The 17,552-nt window shown below is 46.2% G+C and overlaps 2 long non-coding RNA genes across 18 annotated transcripts; both read right to left on the bottom strand.

The window, feature by feature from the left end:
* Nucleotides 1-1,083: 1,083 nt before the first annotated feature.
* On the bottom strand, nucleotides 1,084-4,004 carry LOC129864158 (uncharacterized). Of its 3 annotated transcripts, none has more exons than XR_008761126.1 (3): nucleotides 3,399-4,004; nucleotides 1,930-2,747; nucleotides 1,084-1,554 (listed from the first exon to the last, which is right to left on the bottom strand). It is a non-coding gene; the product is annotated as an uncharacterized LOC129864158 (long non-coding RNA). The 3 variants fall into 3 exon arrangements; XR_008761127.1 differs by lacking the exon at nucleotides 1,084-1,554 and having other exon boundaries at nucleotides 1,804-2,747; nucleotides 3,399-3,721; nucleotides 3,769-4,004; XR_008761128.1 differs by lacking the exon at nucleotides 1,084-1,554 and having other exon boundaries at nucleotides 1,804-2,747; nucleotides 3,399-3,757; nucleotides 3,852-4,004.
* A 1,887-nt stretch (nucleotides 4,005-5,891) lies between these two features.
* Nucleotides 5,892-11,428, bottom strand: LOC129864157 (uncharacterized). 15 transcript variants are annotated; one of them, XR_008761116.1, is made up of 6 exons: nucleotides 10,235-11,428; nucleotides 9,279-9,724; nucleotides 7,820-8,976; nucleotides 6,805-7,200; nucleotides 6,039-6,361; nucleotides 5,892-5,991 (listed from the first exon to the last, which is right to left on the bottom strand). It is a non-coding gene; the product is annotated as an uncharacterized LOC129864157 (long non-coding RNA). The 15 variants fall into 15 exon arrangements; XR_008761124.1 differs by having other exon boundaries at nucleotides 5,892-6,361; nucleotides 6,805-6,992; nucleotides 7,045-7,200; XR_008761114.1 differs by having other exon boundaries at nucleotides 5,892-6,361; nucleotides 7,820-7,871; nucleotides 7,924-8,976.
* Nucleotides 11,429-17,552: the final 6,124 nt, after the last annotated feature.

Below are 17,552 nucleotides of genomic sequence, written 5' to 3'. Positions count from 1 at the left end.
TGGTCACAACTAAAAAAAAGGCCAGTTTCCTGGACACTGATTAAGCATGGGTCATAGGTCAAAGGAGGGAACTGGGCCTAAATGTGTCATGGTACCTGGTTGACCCTGAGTGGCGCTATACAGTCTGCTCAGACATGGTTCCATCTGCTCATCAGTACCTGACCTGCACAACCACGTCAGTCTGTTTCATCTGTCAATCATAAATGTCAACCTATCTCTATGCTATCTCCATGACGTCAACATACAGCCGCCAGTCTGTGTTTGTACCTGGTCTTAACCTGACCTGTATGTACCTGGTCCTAACCTGACCTGTATGTACCTGGTCCTAACCTGACCTGTATGTACCTGGTCCTGACCTGTATGTACCTGGTCCTAACCTGACCTGTATGTACCTGGTCCTAACCTGACCTGTATGTACCTGGTCCTAACCTGTATGTACCTGGTCCTAACCTAACCTGTATGTACCTGGTCATAACCTGACCTGTATGTACCTGGTCTTAACCTAACCTGTATGTACCTGGTCCTAACCTGTATGTACCTGGTCCTGACCTAACCTGTATGTACCTGGTCCTAACCTGACCTGTATGTACCTGGTCCTAACCTGTATGTACCTGGTCCTGACCTGACCTGTATGTACCTGGTCCTAACCTGTATGTACCTGGTCCTAACCTGACCTGTATGTACCTGGTCCTAACCTGACCTGTATGTACCTGGTCCTGACCTGACCTGTATGTACCTGGTCCTAACCTGACCTGTATGTACATGGTCCTGACCTGACCTGTATGTACCTGGTCCTAACCTGACCTGTATGTACCTGGTCCTAACCTGACCTGTATGTACCTGGTCCTGACCTGACCTGTATGTACCTGGTCCTGACCTGACCTGTATATACCTGGTCCTGACCTGTATGTACCTGGTCCTAACCTATATGTACCTGGTCCTAACCTGACCTGTATGTACCTGGTCCTAACCTGCCCTGTATGTACCTGGTCCTAACCTGTATGTACCTGGTCCTAACCTGACCTGTATGTACCTGGTCCTAACCTGACCTGTATGTACCTGGTCCTAACCTGACCTGTATGTACCTGGTCCTAACCTGACCTGTATGTACCTGGTCCTAACCTGACCTGTATGTACCTGGTCCTAACCTGACCTGTATGTACCTGGTCCTAACCTGTATGTACCTGGTCCTGACCTGACCTGTATGTACCTGGTCCTAACCTGTATGTACCTGGTCCTAACCTGACCTGTATGTACCTGGTCCTAACCTGACCTGTATGTACCTGGTCCTAACCTGACCTGTATGTACCTGGTCCTAACCTGACCTGTATGTACCTGGTCCTAACCTGACCTGTATGTACCTGGTCCTGACCTGTTTGTACCTGGTCTTAACCTAACCTGTATGTACCTGGTCCTAACCTGTTTGTACCTGGTCTTAACCTAACCTGTATGTACCTGGTCCTAACCTGACCTGTATGTACCTGGTCCTAACCTGACCTGTATGTACCTGGTCCTGACCTGTTTGTACCTGGTCTTAACCTAACCTGTATGTACCTGGTCCTGACCTGACCTGTATGTACCTGGTCCTGACCTGACCTGTATATACCTGGTCCTGACCTGTATGTACCTGGTCCTAACCTATATGTACCTGGTCCTAACCTGACCTGTATGTACCTGGTCCTAACCTGCCCTGTATGTACCTGGTCCTAACCTGTATGTACCTGGTCCTAACCTGACCTGTATGTACCTGGTCCTAACCTGACCTGTATGTACCTGGTCCTAACCTGACCTGTATGTACCTGGTCCTAACCTGACCTGTATGTACCTGGTCCTAACCTGACCTGTATGTACCTGGTCCTAACCTGACCTGTATGTACCTGGTCCTAACCTGACCTGTTTGTACCTGGTCTTAACCTAACCTGTATGTACCTGGTCCTAACCTGACCTGTATGTACCTGGTCCTAACCTGACCTGTATGTACCTGGTCCTAACCTGACCTGTATGTACCTGGTCCTGACCTGTTTGTACCTGGTCTTAACCTAACCTGTATGTACCTGGTCCTAACCTGACCTGTATGTACCTGGTCCTAACCTGACCTGTATGTACCTGGTCCTAACCTGTTTGTACCTGGTCTTAACCTAACCTGTATGTACCTGGTCCTAACCTGACCTGTATGTACCTGGTCCTAACCTGCCCTGTATGTACCTGGTCCTAACCTGTATGTACCTGGTCCTAACCTGACCTGTATGTACCTGGTCCTAACCTGACCTGTATGTACCTGGTCCTAACCTGTATGTACCTGGTCCTAACCTGACCTGTATGTACCTGGTCCTAACCTGACCTGTATGTACCTGGTCCTAAACTGACCTGTATGTACCTGGTCCTAACCTGACCTGTATGTACCTGGTCCTAACCTGACCTGTATGTACCTGGTCCTAACCTAACCTGTATGTACCTGGTCCTAACCTGACCTGTATGTACCTGGTCCTAACCTGACCTGTATGTACCTGGTCCTAACCTGACCTGTATGTACCTGGTCCTAACCTGACCTGTATGTACCTGGTCCTAACCTGACCTGTATGTACCTGGTCCTAACCTGACCTGTATGTACCTGGTCCTGACCTGTATGTACCTGGTCCTAACCTGACCTGTATGTACCTGGTCCTAACCTGACCTGTATGTACCTGGTCCTAACCTGACCTGTATGTACCTGGTCCTAACCTGACCTGTATGTACCTGGTCCTGACCTGTATGTACCTGGTCCTGACCTGACCTGTATGTACCTGGTCCTAATCTGACCTGTATGTACCTGGTCCTAACCTGACCTGTATGTACCTGGTCCTGACCTGACCTGTATGTACCTGGTCCAAACCTGACCTGTATGTACCTGGTCCTAACCTGACCTGTATGTACCTGGTCCTAACCTGACCTGTATGTACCTGGTCCTAACCTGACCTGTATGTACCTGGTCTTAACCTAACCTGTATGTACCTGGTCCTGACCTGACCTGTATGTACCTGGTCCTGACCTGACCTGTATATACCTGGTCCTGACCTGTATGTACCTGGTCCTAACCTATATGTACCTGGTCCTAACCTGACCTGTATGTACCTGGTCCTAACCTGCCCTGTATGTACCTGGTCCTAACCTGTATGTACCTGGTCCTAACCAGACCTGTATGTACCTGGTCCTAACCTGACCTGTATGTACCTGGTCCTAACCTGACCTGTATGTACCTGGTCCTAACCTGACCTGTATGTACCTGGTCCTAACCTGACCTGTATGTACCTGGTCCTAACCTGACCTGTATGTACCTGGTCCTAACCTGACCTGTATGTACCTGGTCCTAACCTGACCTGTATGTACCTGGTCCTAACCTGTATGTACCTGGTCCTGACCTGACCTGTATGTACCTGGTCCTAACCTGTATGTACCTGGTCCTAACCTGACCTGTATGTACCTGGTCCTAACCTGACCTGTATGTACCTGGTCCTAACCTGACCTGTATGTACCTGGTCCTAACCTGACCTGTATGTACCTGGTCCTAACCTGACCTGTATGTACCTGGTCCTGACCTGTTTGTACCTGGTCTTAACCTAACCTGTATGTACCTGGTCCTAACCTGTTTGTACCTGGTCTTAACCTAACCTGTATGTACCTGGTCCTAACCTGACCTGTATGTACCTGGTCCTAACCTGACCTGTATGTACCTGGTCCTGACCTGTTTGTACCTGGTCTTAACCTAACCTGTATGTACCTGGTCCTGACCTGACCTGTATGTACCTGGTCCTGACCTGACCTGTATATACCTGGTCCTGACCTGTATGTACCTGGTCCTAACCTATATGTACCTGGTCCTAACCTGACCTGTATGTACCTGGTCCTAACCTGCCCTGTATGTACCTGGTCCTAACCTGTATGTACCTGGTCCTAACCTGACCTGTATGTACCTGGTCCTAACCTGACCTGTATGTACCTGGTCCTAACCTGACCTGTATGTACCTGGTCCTAACCTGACCTGTATGTACCTGGTCCTAACCTGACCTGTATGTACCTGGTCCTAACCTGACCTGTATGTACCTGGTCCTAACCTGACCTGTATGTACCTGGTCCTAACCTGACCTGTATGTACCTGGTCCTAACCTGTATGTACCTGGTCCTGACCTGACCTGTATGTACCTGGTCCTAACCTGTATGTACCTGGTCCTAACCTGACCTGTATGTACCTGGTCCTAACCTGACCTGTATGTACCTGGTCCTAACCTGACCTGTATGTACCTGGTCCTAACCTGACCTGTATGTACCTGGTCCTAACCTGACCTGTATGTACCTGGTCCTGACCTGTTTGTACCTGGTCTTAACCTAACCTGTATGTACCTGGTCCTAACCTGTTTGTACCTGGTCTTAACCTAACCTGTATGTACCTGGTCCTAACCTGACCTGTATGTACCTGGTCCTAACCTGACCTGTATGTACCTGGTCCTAACCTGACCTGTATGTACCTGGTCCTGACCTGTTTGTACCTGGTCTTAACCTAACCTGTATGTACCTGGTCCTAACCTGACCTGTATGTACCTGGTCCTAACCTGACCTGTATGTACCTGGTCCTAACCTGTTTGTACCTGGTCTTAACCTAACCTGTATGTACCTGGTCCTAACCTGACCTGTATGTACCTGGTCCTAACCTGCCCTGTATGTACCTGGTCCTAACCTGTATGTACCTGGTCCTAACCTGACCTGTATGTACCTGGTCCTAACCTGACCTGTATGTACCTGGTCCTAACCTGTATGTACCTGGTCCTAACCTGACCTGTATGTACCTGGTCCTAACCTGACCTGTATGTACCTGGTCCTAAACTGACCTGTATGTACCTGGTCCTAACCTGACCTGTATGTACCTGGTCCTAACCTGACCTGTATGTACCTGGTCCTAACCTAACCTGTATGTACCTGGTCCTAACCTGACCTGTATGTACCTGGTCCTAACCTGACCTGTATGTACCTGGTCCTAACCTGACCTGTATGTACCTGGTCCTAACCTGACCTGTATGTACCTGGTCCTAACCTGACCTGTATGTACCTGGTCCTAACCTGACCTGTATGTACCTGGTCCTGACCTGTATGTACCTGGTCCTAACCTGACCTGTATGTACCTGGTCCTAACCTGACCTGTATGTACCTGGTCCTAACCTGACTTGTATGTACCTGGTCCTAACCTGACCTGTATGTACCTGGTCCTGACCTGTATGTACCTGGTCCTGACCTGACCTGTATGTACCTGGTCCTAACCTGACCTGTATGTACCTGGTCCTAACCTGACCTGTATGTACCTGGTCCTGACCTGACCTGTATGTACCTGGTCCTAACCTGACCTGTATGTACCTGGTCCTAACCTGACCTGTATGTACCTGGTCCTAACCTGACCTGTATGTACCTGGTCCTAACCTGACCTGTATGTACCTGGTCTTAACCTAACCTGTATGTACCTGGTCCTGACCTGACCTGTATGTACCTGGTCCTGACCTGACCTGTATGTACCTGGTCCTAACCTGTATGTACCTGGTCCTGACCTGTATGTACCTGGTCCTAACCTGACCTGTATGTACCTGGTCCTAACCTGACCTGTATGTACCTGGTCCTAACCTGACCTGTATGTACCTGGTCCTAACCTGACCTGTATGTACCTGGTCCTAACCTGACCTGTATGTACCTGGTCCTAACCTGACCTGTATGTACCTGGTCCTAACCTGACCTGTATGTACCTGGTCCTAACCTGACCTGTATGTACCTGGTCCTAACCTGACCTGTATGTACCTGGTCCTAACCTGACCTGTATGTACCTGGTCCTAACCTGACCTGTATGTACCTGGTCCTAACCTGACCTGTATGTACCTGGTCCTAACCTGACCTGTATGTACCTGGTCCTAACCTGACCTGTATGTACCTGGTCCTAACCTGACCTGTATGTACCTGGTCCTAACCTGTATGTACCTGGTCCTGACCTGACCTGTATGTACCTGGTCCTAACCTGTATGTACCTGGTCCTAACCTGACCTGTATGTACCTGGTCCTAACCTGACCTGTATGTACCTGGTCCTAACCTGACCTGTATGTACCTGGTCCTAACCTGACCTGTATGTACCTGGTCCTGACCTGTTTGTACCTGGTCTTAACCTAACCTGTATGTACCTGGTCCTAACCTGTTTGTACCTGGTCTTAAACTAACCTGTATGTACCTGGTCCTAACCTGACCTGTATGTACCTGGTCCTAACCTGACCTGTATGTACCTGGTCCTAACCTGACCTGTATGTACCTGGTCCTGACCTGTTTGTACCTGGTCTTAACCTAACCTGTATGTACCTGGTCCTGACCTGACCTGTATGTACCTGGTCCTGACCTGACCTGTATATACCTGGTCCTGACCTGTATGTACCTGGTCCTAACCTATATGTACCTGGTCCTAACCTGACCTGTATGTACCTGGTCCTAACCTGCCCTGTATGTACCTGGTCCTAACCTGTATGTACCTGGTCCTAACCAGACCTGTATGTACCTGGTCCTAACCTGACCTGTATGTACCTGGTCCTAACCTGACCTGTATGTACCTGGTCCTAACCTGACCTGTATGTACCTGGTCCTAACCTGACCTGTATGTACCTGGTCCTAACCTGACCTGTATGTACCTGGTCCTAACCTGACCTGTATGTACCTGGTCCTAACCTGACCTGTATGTACCTGGTCCTAACCTGTATGTACCTGGTCCTGACCTGACCTGTATGTACCTGGTCCTAACCTGTATGTACCTGGTCCTAACCTGACCTGTATGTACCTGGTCCTAACCTGACCTGTATGTACCTGGTCCTAACCTGACCTGTATGTACCTGGTCCTAACCTGACCTGTATGTACCTGGTCCTAACCTGACCTGTATGTACCTGGTCCTGACCTGTTTGTACCTGGTCTTAACCTAACCTGTATGTACCTGGTCCTAACCTGACCTGTATGTACCTGGTCCTAACCTGACCTGTATGTACCTGGTCCTAACCTGTTTGTACCTGGTCTTAACCTAACCTGTATGTACCTGGTCCTAACCTGACCTGTATGTACCTGGTCCTAACCTGTATGTACCTGGTCCTAACCTGACCTGTATGTACCTGGTCCTAACCTGACCTGTATGTACCTGGTCCTAACCTGTATGTACCTGGTCCTAACCTGACCTGTATGTACCTGGTCCTAACCTGACCTGTATGTACCTGGTCCTAAACTGACCTGTATGTACCTGGTCCTAACCTGACCTGTATGTACCTGGTCCTAACCTGACCTGTATGTACCTGGTCCTAACCTAAATGTACCTGGTCCTAACCTGACCTGTATGTACCTGGTCCTAACCTGACCTGTATGTACCTGGTCCTAACCTGACCTGTATGTACCTGGTCCTAACCTGACCTGTATGTACCTGGTCCTAACCTGACCTGTATGTACCTGGTCCTAACCTGACCTGTATGTACCTGGTCCTAACCTGACCTGTATGTACCTGGTCCTAACCTGACCTGTATGTACCTGGTCCTAACCTGACCTGTATGTACCTGGTCCTAACCTGACCTGTATGTACCTGGTCCTAACCTGACCTGTATGTACCTGGTCCTAACCTGACCTGTATGTACCTGGTCCTAACCTGACCTGTATGTACCTGGTCCTAACCTGACCTGTATGTACCTGGTCCTAACCTGACCTGTATGTACCTGGTCCTAACCTGACCTGTATGTACCTGGTCCTAACCTGACCTGTATGTACCTGGTCCTAACCTGACCTGTATATACCTGGTCCTGACCTGACCTGTATGTACCTGGTCCTGACCTGACCTGTATGTACCTGGTCCTAACCTGACCTGTATGTACCTGGTCCTGACCTGACCTGTATATACCTGGTCCTGACCTGACCTGTATATACCTGGTCCTGACCTGTATGTACCTGGTCCTAACCTATATGTACCTGGTCCTAACCTGACCTGTATGTACCTAGTCCTAACCTGTATGTACCTGGTCTTAACCTGACCTGTATATACCTGGTCCTGACCTGACCTGTATATACCTGGTCCTGACCTGTATGTACCTGGTCCTAACCTAACCTGTATGTACCTGGTCCTAACCTGTATGTACCTGGTCCTAACCTGACCTGTATGTACCTGGTCCTAACCTGACCTGTATGTACCTGGTCCTAACCTGTATGTACCTGGTCTTAACCTGACCTGTATATACCTGGTCCTGACCTGACCTGTATGTACCTGGTCCTAACCTGACCTGAATGTACCTGGTCCTAACCTGTATGTACCTGGTCCTAACCTAACCTGTATGTACCTGGTCCTAACCTGACCTGTATGTACCTGGTCCTAACCTGACCTGTATGTACCTGGTCCTAACCTGACCTGTATGTACCTGGTCCTAACCTGACCTGTATGTACCCGGTCCTAACCTGACCTGTATGTACCTGGTCCTAACCTGTATGTACCTGGTCCTGACCTGACCTGTATATACCTGGTCCTAACCTGACCTGTATGTACCTGGTCTTAACCTGACCTGTATGTACCTGGTCCTAACCTGTATGTACCTGGTCCTAACCTGACCTGTATGTACCTGGTCCTAACCTGTATGTACCTGGTCCTAACCTGACCTGTATGTACCTGGTCCTAACCTGTATGTACCTGGTCCTAACCTGACCTGTATGTACCTGGTCCTAACCTGACCTGTATGTACCTGGTCCTAACCTGACCTGTATGTACCTGGTCCTAACCTGTATGTACCTGGTCTTAACCTGACCTGTATGTACCTGGTCCTAACCTGCCCTGTATGTACCTGGTCCTAACCTGTATGTACCTGGTCCTAACCTGACCTGTATGTACCTGGTCCTAACCTGACCTGTATGTACCTGGTCTTAACCTAACCTGTATGTACCTGGTCCTGACCTGACCTGTATGTACCTGGTCCTAACCTGTATGTACCTGGTCCTGACCTGTATGTACCTGGTCCTAACCTGACCTGTATGTACCTGGTCCTAACCTGACCTGTATGTACCTGGTCCTAACCTGACCTGTATGTACCTGGTCCTAACCTGACCTGTATGTACCTGGTCCTAACCTGACCTGTATGTACCTGGTCCTAACCTGACCTGTATGTACCTGGTCCTAACCTGACCTGTATGTACCTGGTCCTAACCTGACCTGTATGTACCTGGTCCTAACCTGACCTGTATGTACCTGGTCTTAACCTAACCTGTATGTACCTGGTCCTGACCTGACCTGTATATACCTGGTCCTGACCTGTATGTACCTGGTCCTAACCTATATGTACCTGGTCCTAACCTGACCTGTATGTACCTGGTCCTAACCTGTATGTACCTGGTCTTAACCTGACCTGTATATACCTGGTCCTAACCTGACCTGTATGTACCTGGTCCTGACCTGTATGTACCTGGTCCTGACCTGACCTGTATGTACCTGGTCCTAACCTGACCTGTAAGTACCTGGTCCTAACCTGACCTGTATGTACCTGGTCCTGACCTGACCTGTATGTACCTGGTCCTAACCTGACCTGTATGTACCTGGTCCTAACCTGACCTGTATGTACCTGGTCCTAACCTGACCTATGTACCTGGTCCTAACCTGACCTGTATGTACCTGGTCTTAACCTAACCTGTATGTACCTGGTCCTGACCTGACCTGTATGTACCTGGTCCTAACCTGAATGTACCTGGTCCTGACCTGTATGTACCTGGTCCTAACCTGACCTGTATGTACCTGGTCCTAACCTGACCTGTATGTACCTGGTCCTAACCTGACCTGTATGTACCTGGTCCTAACCTGACCTGTATGTACCTGGTCCTAACCTGACCTGTATGTACCTGGTCCTAACCTGACCTGTATGTACCTGGTCCTAACCTGACCTGTATGTACCTGGTCCTAACCTGACCTGTATGTACCTGGTCCTAACCTGACCTGTATGTACCTGGTCCTAACCTGACCTGTATGTACCTGGTCCTAACCTGACCTGTATGTACCTGGTCCTAACCTGACCTGTATGTACCTGGTCCTAACCTGACCTGTATGTACCTGGTCCTGACCTGACCTGTATGTACCTGGTCCTAACCTGACCTGTATGTACCTGGTCCTAACCTGACCTGTATATACCTGGTCCTGACCTGACCTGTATGTACCTGGTCCTAACCTGACCTGTATGTACCTGGTCCTGACCTGACCTGTATATACCTGGTCCTGACCTGTATGTACCTGGTCCTAACCTATATGTACCTGGTCCTAACCTGACCTGTATGTACCTGGTCCTAACCTGTATGTACCTGGTCTTAACCTGACCTGTATATACCTGGTCCTGACCTGACCTGTATATACCTGGTCCTGACCTGTATGTACCTGGTCCTAACCTAACCTGTATGTACCTGGTCCTAACCTGTATGTACCTGGTCCTAACCTGACCTGTATGTACCTGGTCCTAACCTGACCTGTATGTACCTGGTCCTAACCTGTATGTACCTGGTCTTAACCTGACCTGTATATACCTGGTCCTGACCTGACCTGTATGTACCTGGTCCTAACCTGACCTGTATGTACCTGGTCCTAACCTGTATGTACCTGGTCCTAACCTAACCTGTATGTACCTGGTCCTAACCTGACCTGTATGTACCTGGTCCTAACCTGACCTGTATGTACCTGGTCCTAACCTGACCTGTATGTACCTGGTCCTAACCTGACCTGTATGTACCCGGTCCTAACCTGACCTGTATGTACCTGGTCCTAACCTGTATGTACCTGGTCCTGACCTGACCTGTATATACCTGGTCCTAACCTGACCTGTATGTACCTGGTCTTAACCTGACCTGTATGTACCTGGTCCTAACCTGTATGTACCTGGTCCTAACCTGACCTGTATGTACCTGGTCCTAACCTGTATGTACCTGGTCCTAACCTGACCTGTATGTACCTGGTCCTAACCTGTATGTACCTGGTCCTAACCTGTATGTACCTGGTCCTAACCTGACCTGTATGTACCTGGTCCTAACCTGACCTGTATGTACCTGGTCCTAACCTGACCTGTATGTACCTGGTCCTAACCTGTATGTACCTGGTCTTAACCTGACCTGTATGTACCTGGTCCTAACCTGCCCTGTATGTACCTGGTCCTAACCTGTATGTACCTGGTCCTAACCTGACCTGTATGTACCTGGTCCTAACCTGACCTGTATGTACCTGGTCTTAACATAACCTGTATGTACCTGGTCCTGACCTGACCTGTATGTACCTGGTCCTAACCTGTATGTACCTGGTCCTGACCTGTATGTACCTGGTCCTAACCTGACCTGTATGTACCTGGTCCTAACCTGACCTGTATGTACCTGGTCCTAACCTGACCTGTATGTACCTGGTCCTAACCTGACCTGTATGTACCTGGTCCTAACCTGACCTGTATGTACCTGGTCCTAACCTGACCTGTATGTACCTGGTCCTAACCTGACCTGTATGTACCTGGTCCTAACCTGACCTGTATGTACCTGGTCCTAACCTGACCTGTATGTACCTGGTCCTAACCTGACCTGTATGTACCTGGTCCTAACCTGACCTGTATGTACCTGGTCCTAACCTGACCTGTATGTACCTGGTCCTAACCTGACCTGTATGTACCTGGTCCAAACCTGACCTGTATGTACCTGGTCCTAACCTGTATGTACCTGGTCCTGACCTGTATGTACCTGGTCCTAACCTGACCTGTATGTACCTGGTCCTAACCTGACCTGTATGTACCTGGTCCTGACCTGTATGTACCTGGTCCTAACCTGTTTGTACTTCAGTCTTTTAAATCTAGCAATAAAACATGCTTTCTGTGACATCAACATGCAGCATGTACTATAACAGCTTGAACAGGGGGAGACAGAGAGGGCTTGGTGCTGTTATATATGACCAGGTGGTGGCTAGTTTAATGACCAGGTAGTGGCTAGTTTAATGACCAGGTGGTGGCTAGTTTAATGACCAGGTGGTGGCTAGTTTAATGACCAGGTAGTGGCTAGTTTAATGACCAGGTAGTGGCTAGTTTAATGACCAGGTATTGGCTAGTTTAATGACCAGGTAGTGGCTAGTTTAATGCCCAGGTAGTGGCTAGTTTAATGCCCAGGTAGTGGCTAGTTTAATGACCAGGTAGTTGCTAGTTTAATGCCCAGGTGGTGGCTAGTTTAATGCCCAGGTAGTGGCTAGTTTAATGACCAGGTAATGGCTAGTTTAATGACCAGGTAGTGGCTAGTTTAATGACCAGGTAGTGGCTAGTTTAATGACCAGGTAGTGGCTAGTTTAATGACCAAGCAGTGGCTAGTTTAATGACCAGGTAGTGGCTAGTTTAATGACCAGGTGGTGGCTAGTTTAATGACCAGGTAGTGGCTAGTTTAATGACCAGGTAGTGGCTAATTTAATGCCCAGGTAGTGGCTAGTTTAATGACCAGTTAGTGGCTAGTTTATTGACCAGGTAGTGGCTAGTTTAATGACCAGGTGGTGGCTAGTTTAATGCCCAGGTAGTGGCTAGTTTAATGCCCAGGTAGTGGCTAGTTTAATGACCAGGTGGTGGCTAGTTTAATGCCCAGGTGGTGGCTAGTTTAATGACCAGGTAGTGGCTAGTTTAATGACCAGGTAGTGGCTAGTTTAATGACCAGGTGGTGGCTAGTTTAATGACCAGGTAGTGGCTAGTTTAATGACCAGGTAGTGGCTAGTTTATTGACCAGGTGGTGGCTAGTTTAATGACCAGGTGGTGGCTAGTTTAATGACCAGGTAGTGGCTAGTTTAATGACCAGGTGGTGGCTAGTTTAAAGACCAGGTAGTGGCTAGTTTAATGCCCAGGTAGTGGCTAGTTTAATGACCAGGTAGTGGCTAGTTTAATGACCAAGTAGTGGCTAGTTTAATGACCAGGTAGTGGCTAGTTTAATGACCAGGTGGTGGCTAGTTTAATGACCAGGTAGTGGCTAGTTTAATGCCCAGGTAGTGGCTAGTTTAATGACCAGGTAGTGGCTAGTTTAATGACCAAGTAGTGGCTAGTTTAATGACCAGGTAGTGGCTAGTTTAATGCCCAGGTAGTGGCTAGTTTAATGACCAGGTAGTGGCTAGTTTAATGCCCAGGTGGTGGCTAGTTTAATAACCAGGTGGTGGCTAGTTTAATGACCAGGTGGTGGCTAGTTTAATGACCAGGTAGTGGCTAGTTTAATGACTAGGTAGTGGATAGTTTAATGACCAGGTAGTGGCTAGTTTAATGCCCAGGTGGTGGCTAGTTTAATGACCAGGTAGTAGCTAGTTTAATGACCAGGTAGTGGCTAGTTTAATGACCAAATAGTGGCTAGTTTAATGACCAGGTAGTGGCTAGTTTAATGCCCAGGTAGTGGCTAGTTTAATGACCAGGTAGTGGCTAGTTTAATGCCCAGGTGGTGGCTAGTTTAATGACCAGGTGGTGGCTAGTTTAATGACCAGGTGGTGGCTAGTTTAATGACCAGGTGGTGGCTAGTTTAATGACTAGGTAGTGGATAGTTTAATGACCAGGTAGTGGCTAGTTTAATGACCAGGTGGTGGCTAGTTTAATGCCTAGGTGGTGGCTAGTTTAATGCCCAGGTGGTGGCTAGTTTAATGCCCAGGTAGTGGCTAGTTTAATGACCAGGTGGTGGCTAGTTTAATGCCCAGGTGGTGGCTAGTTTAATGACCAGGAGGTGGCTAGTTTAATGACCAGGAAGTGGCTAGTTTAATGACCAGGTAGTGGCTAGTTTAATGACCAGGTATTGGCTAGTTTAATGACCAGGTAGTGGCTAGTTTAATGACCAGGTGGTGGCTAGTTTAATGACCAGGTAGTGGCTAGTTTAATGCCCAGGTAGTGGCTTGTTTAATGCCCAGGTAGTGGCTAGTTTAATGCCCAGGTAGTGGCTAGTTTAATGCCCAGGTAGTGGCTAGTTTAATGCCCAGGTGGTGGCTAGTTTAATGATTTTCTCTTATGACCTTCTACGATAGACATTCAGTAGTTCAGCTAGGGAGGATCCTTCACAAATCGTACCCTATATAGCGCACTACTTTTGACAAGGGCCCATAGGTAGTGCACTATGTAGGGAATAGGGTTCCATAGGGCTCTGGTCTAAAGTAGTGCACTATATAGGGAATAGGGTTCCATAGGGCTCTGGTCTAAAGTAGTGCACTATATAGGGAATAGGGTTCCATAGGGCTCTGGTCTAAAGTAGTGCACTATATATAGGGAATAGGGTTCCATAGGGCTCTGGTCTAAAGTAGTGCACTATATAGGGAATAGGGTTCCATAGGGCTCTGGTCTAAAGTAGTGCACTATATAGGGAATAGGGGGGCATTTGGGACTCCCTCAAGAGAGTCAGTGCAGAACCAGTACCTGAATATAGATATTGATTACAGATACGTATACAGGCTATAATGTGTGTCTAAACATGTACAAACTGCTTACTAAACATGTATAAACTGCTTACTAAACATGTATAAACTGCTTATTAAACATGTATAAACTGCTTATTAAACATGTATAAACTGCTTATTTAACATGTATAAACTGCTTATTAAACATGTATAAACTGCTTATTTAACATGTATAAACTGCTTACTAAACATTTATAAACTGCTTACTAAACATGTATAAACTGCTTACTAAACATGTATAAACTGCTTACTAAACATGTATAAACTGCTTACTAAACATTTATAAACTGCTTACTAAACATTTATAAACTGCTTACTAAACATGTATAAACTGCTTACTAAACATGTATAAACTGCTTATTAAACATGTATAAACTGCTTATTTAACATGTATAAACTGCTTACTAAACATGTATAAACTGCTTACTAAACATGTATAAACTGCTTATTAAACATGTATAAACTGCTTACTAAACATTTATAAACTGCTTACTAAACATGTATAAACTGCTTACTAAACATGTATAAACTGCTTACTAAACATGTATAAACTGCTTATTAAACATGTATAAACTGCTTATTAAACATGTATAAACTGCTTACTAAACATGTATAAACTGCTTACTAAACATGTATAAACTGCTTACTAAACATTTATAAACTGCTTACTAAACATTTATAAACTGCTTACTAAACATGTATAAACTGCTTACTAAACATGTATAAACTGCTTATTAAACATTTATAAACTGCTTACTAAACATGTATAAACTGCTTACTAAACATGTATAAACTGCTTATTAAACATGTATAAACTGCTTACTAAACATGTATTAGAGTTACATACAGTTGAAGTCGGAAGTTTACATACACTTAGGTTGGAGTCATAAAAACTTGTTTTCAACCACTCCACAAATTTCTTGCTAACAAGCTATACTTTTGGCAAGTCGGTTAGGACATCTACTTAGTTTTTCCAACAATTGTTTACAGACAGATTATTTCATTTATAATTCACTGTATCACAATTCAAGCGGGTCAGAAGTTTACATACACTAAGTTGACTGTGCCTTTAAACAGCTTGGAAAATTCCAGAAAATTGTCATGTCTTTAGAAGCTTCTGATAGGCTAATTGACATAATTTGACTCAATTGGAGGAGTACCTGTGGGTGTATTTCAGGTCCTACCTTCAAACTCAGTGCTTCTTTGCTTGACATCATGGGGAAATCAAAAGAAATCAGCCAAGACCTCAGAAAGAAAATGGTAGACCTCCACAAGTCTGGTTCATCCTTGGGAGCAATTTCCAAATGCCTGAAGGAACCACGTTCATCTGTACAAACAATAGTACCCAAGTATAAACACCATGGGACCACGCAGCCGTCATACCGCTCAGGAAGGAGATGCGTTCTGTCTCCTAGAGATAAACGTACTTTGGTGCGAAAAATGCAAATCAATCACAGAACAACAGCAAAGGACCTTGTGAAGATGCTGGAGGAAACAGGTGCAAAAGTATCTATATCCACAGTAAAACGAGTCCTATATCGACATAACCTGAATGGCCGCTCAGCAAGGAAGAAGCCACTGCTCCAAAACCGCCATAAAAAAGCCAGACTACGGTTTGCAACTGCACATGGGGACAAAGATCATACTTTTTGGAGAAATGTCCTCTGTTCTGATGAAACAAAAATAGAACTGTTTGGCCATAATGACCATCGTTATGTTTGGAGGAAAAAGGGGGATGCTTGCAAGGCGAAGAACACCATCCCAACCGTGAAGCACGGGGGTGGCAGCATCATCATGCTGCAGGAGAGACTGGTGCACTTCACAAAATAGATGGCATCATGAGGCAGGAAAATTGTGGATATATTGAAGCAACATCTCAAGACATTAGTCAGGAAGTTATAGCTTGGTCGCAAATGGGTCTTCCAAATGAACAATGACCTCAAGCATACTTCCAAAGTTGTGGCAAAATTGCTTAAGGACAACAAAGTCAAGGTATTGGAGCGGCCTTAACAAAGCCCTGACCTCAATCCCATAGACAATGTGTGGGCAGAACTGAGAAAGTGTGTGAGAGCAAGGAGGCCTACAAACTTGACTCAGTTACACAAGCACTGTCAGGAGGAATGGGCCAAAATTCACCCAACTTATTGTGGGAAGCTTGTGGAAGGCTACCCGAAACAATTGACTCAAGTTAAACAATTTAAAGGCAGTGTTACCAAACACTAGTTGAGTGTATGTAAACTTCTGACCCACTGGGAATGTGACGAAAGAAATAAAAGCTGAAATAAATCATTCTCTCTACTATTATTCTGACATGTCACATTCTTAAAATAAAGTGGTGATCCTAACTGACCCAAGACAGGGAATTTTTACTTGGATTAAATGTCAGGAATTGTGAAAAACTGAGTTTTTAAATGTATTTGGCTAAGGTGTATGTAAACTTACGACTTCAACTGTAGATAGAGGACATTCAGTAAGGTGAGTAGTTAAACTTTAAAGGATCCAGAGAGTTACATAGACAGAGGACCTTCAGTAGGCTGAACAACACTGGCAACATGTTGGGCTCAATATACATCATCACGGTATATTAGCTTATATAGTAAGTTAGCTTACGTTATACAGTTTGTAACAGAGCACCATTACATTTTAGTACTTTTCAAAGCTGGCTGGTTTGTTTACAAGTTCATATCAAGAGTGCTGAGTTCTGGAGATTCAACCCACCTTTAAAATGACACAGAATCTAAGTGCTAGATTTCCTGAAAGCCCCATAAATGTAAACATGTATACAGATGAACATAATAAACTGTCCATTTCCTGCTAATATTATCAAAACATTCCACCAAAAAAGACTTGAAAGAGAAGAAGAGTATTAAAACAGTTTTAAAATAATTAATATTCAATAGTTTCAGTATCTTTTAGTGATGTCATTTTTTTAAAATCAATTTAAAAAACTCCAGAAAGAATCCTAGACATTGTTTAGATCCGACGCAGGTCGGTTTCCTCTATTACAGAGGTCACCGACCTTTTTCAGAGTCCAAATGCAAGCTGAGATCTACCTGCTCAGGTGTTATTTCAACATGACTTTAATAACG

The sequence above is a fragment of the Salvelinus fontinalis genome, chromosome 10, assembly GCF_029448725.1.
Source record: "Salvelinus fontinalis isolate EN_2023a chromosome 10, ASM2944872v1, whole genome shotgun sequence".
In the NCBI taxonomy this organism is placed as follows: Eukaryota; Metazoa; Chordata; class Actinopteri; order Salmoniformes; family Salmonidae; genus Salvelinus; species Salvelinus fontinalis.
This window is presented reverse-complemented; position numbering and strand designations above follow the sequence as displayed.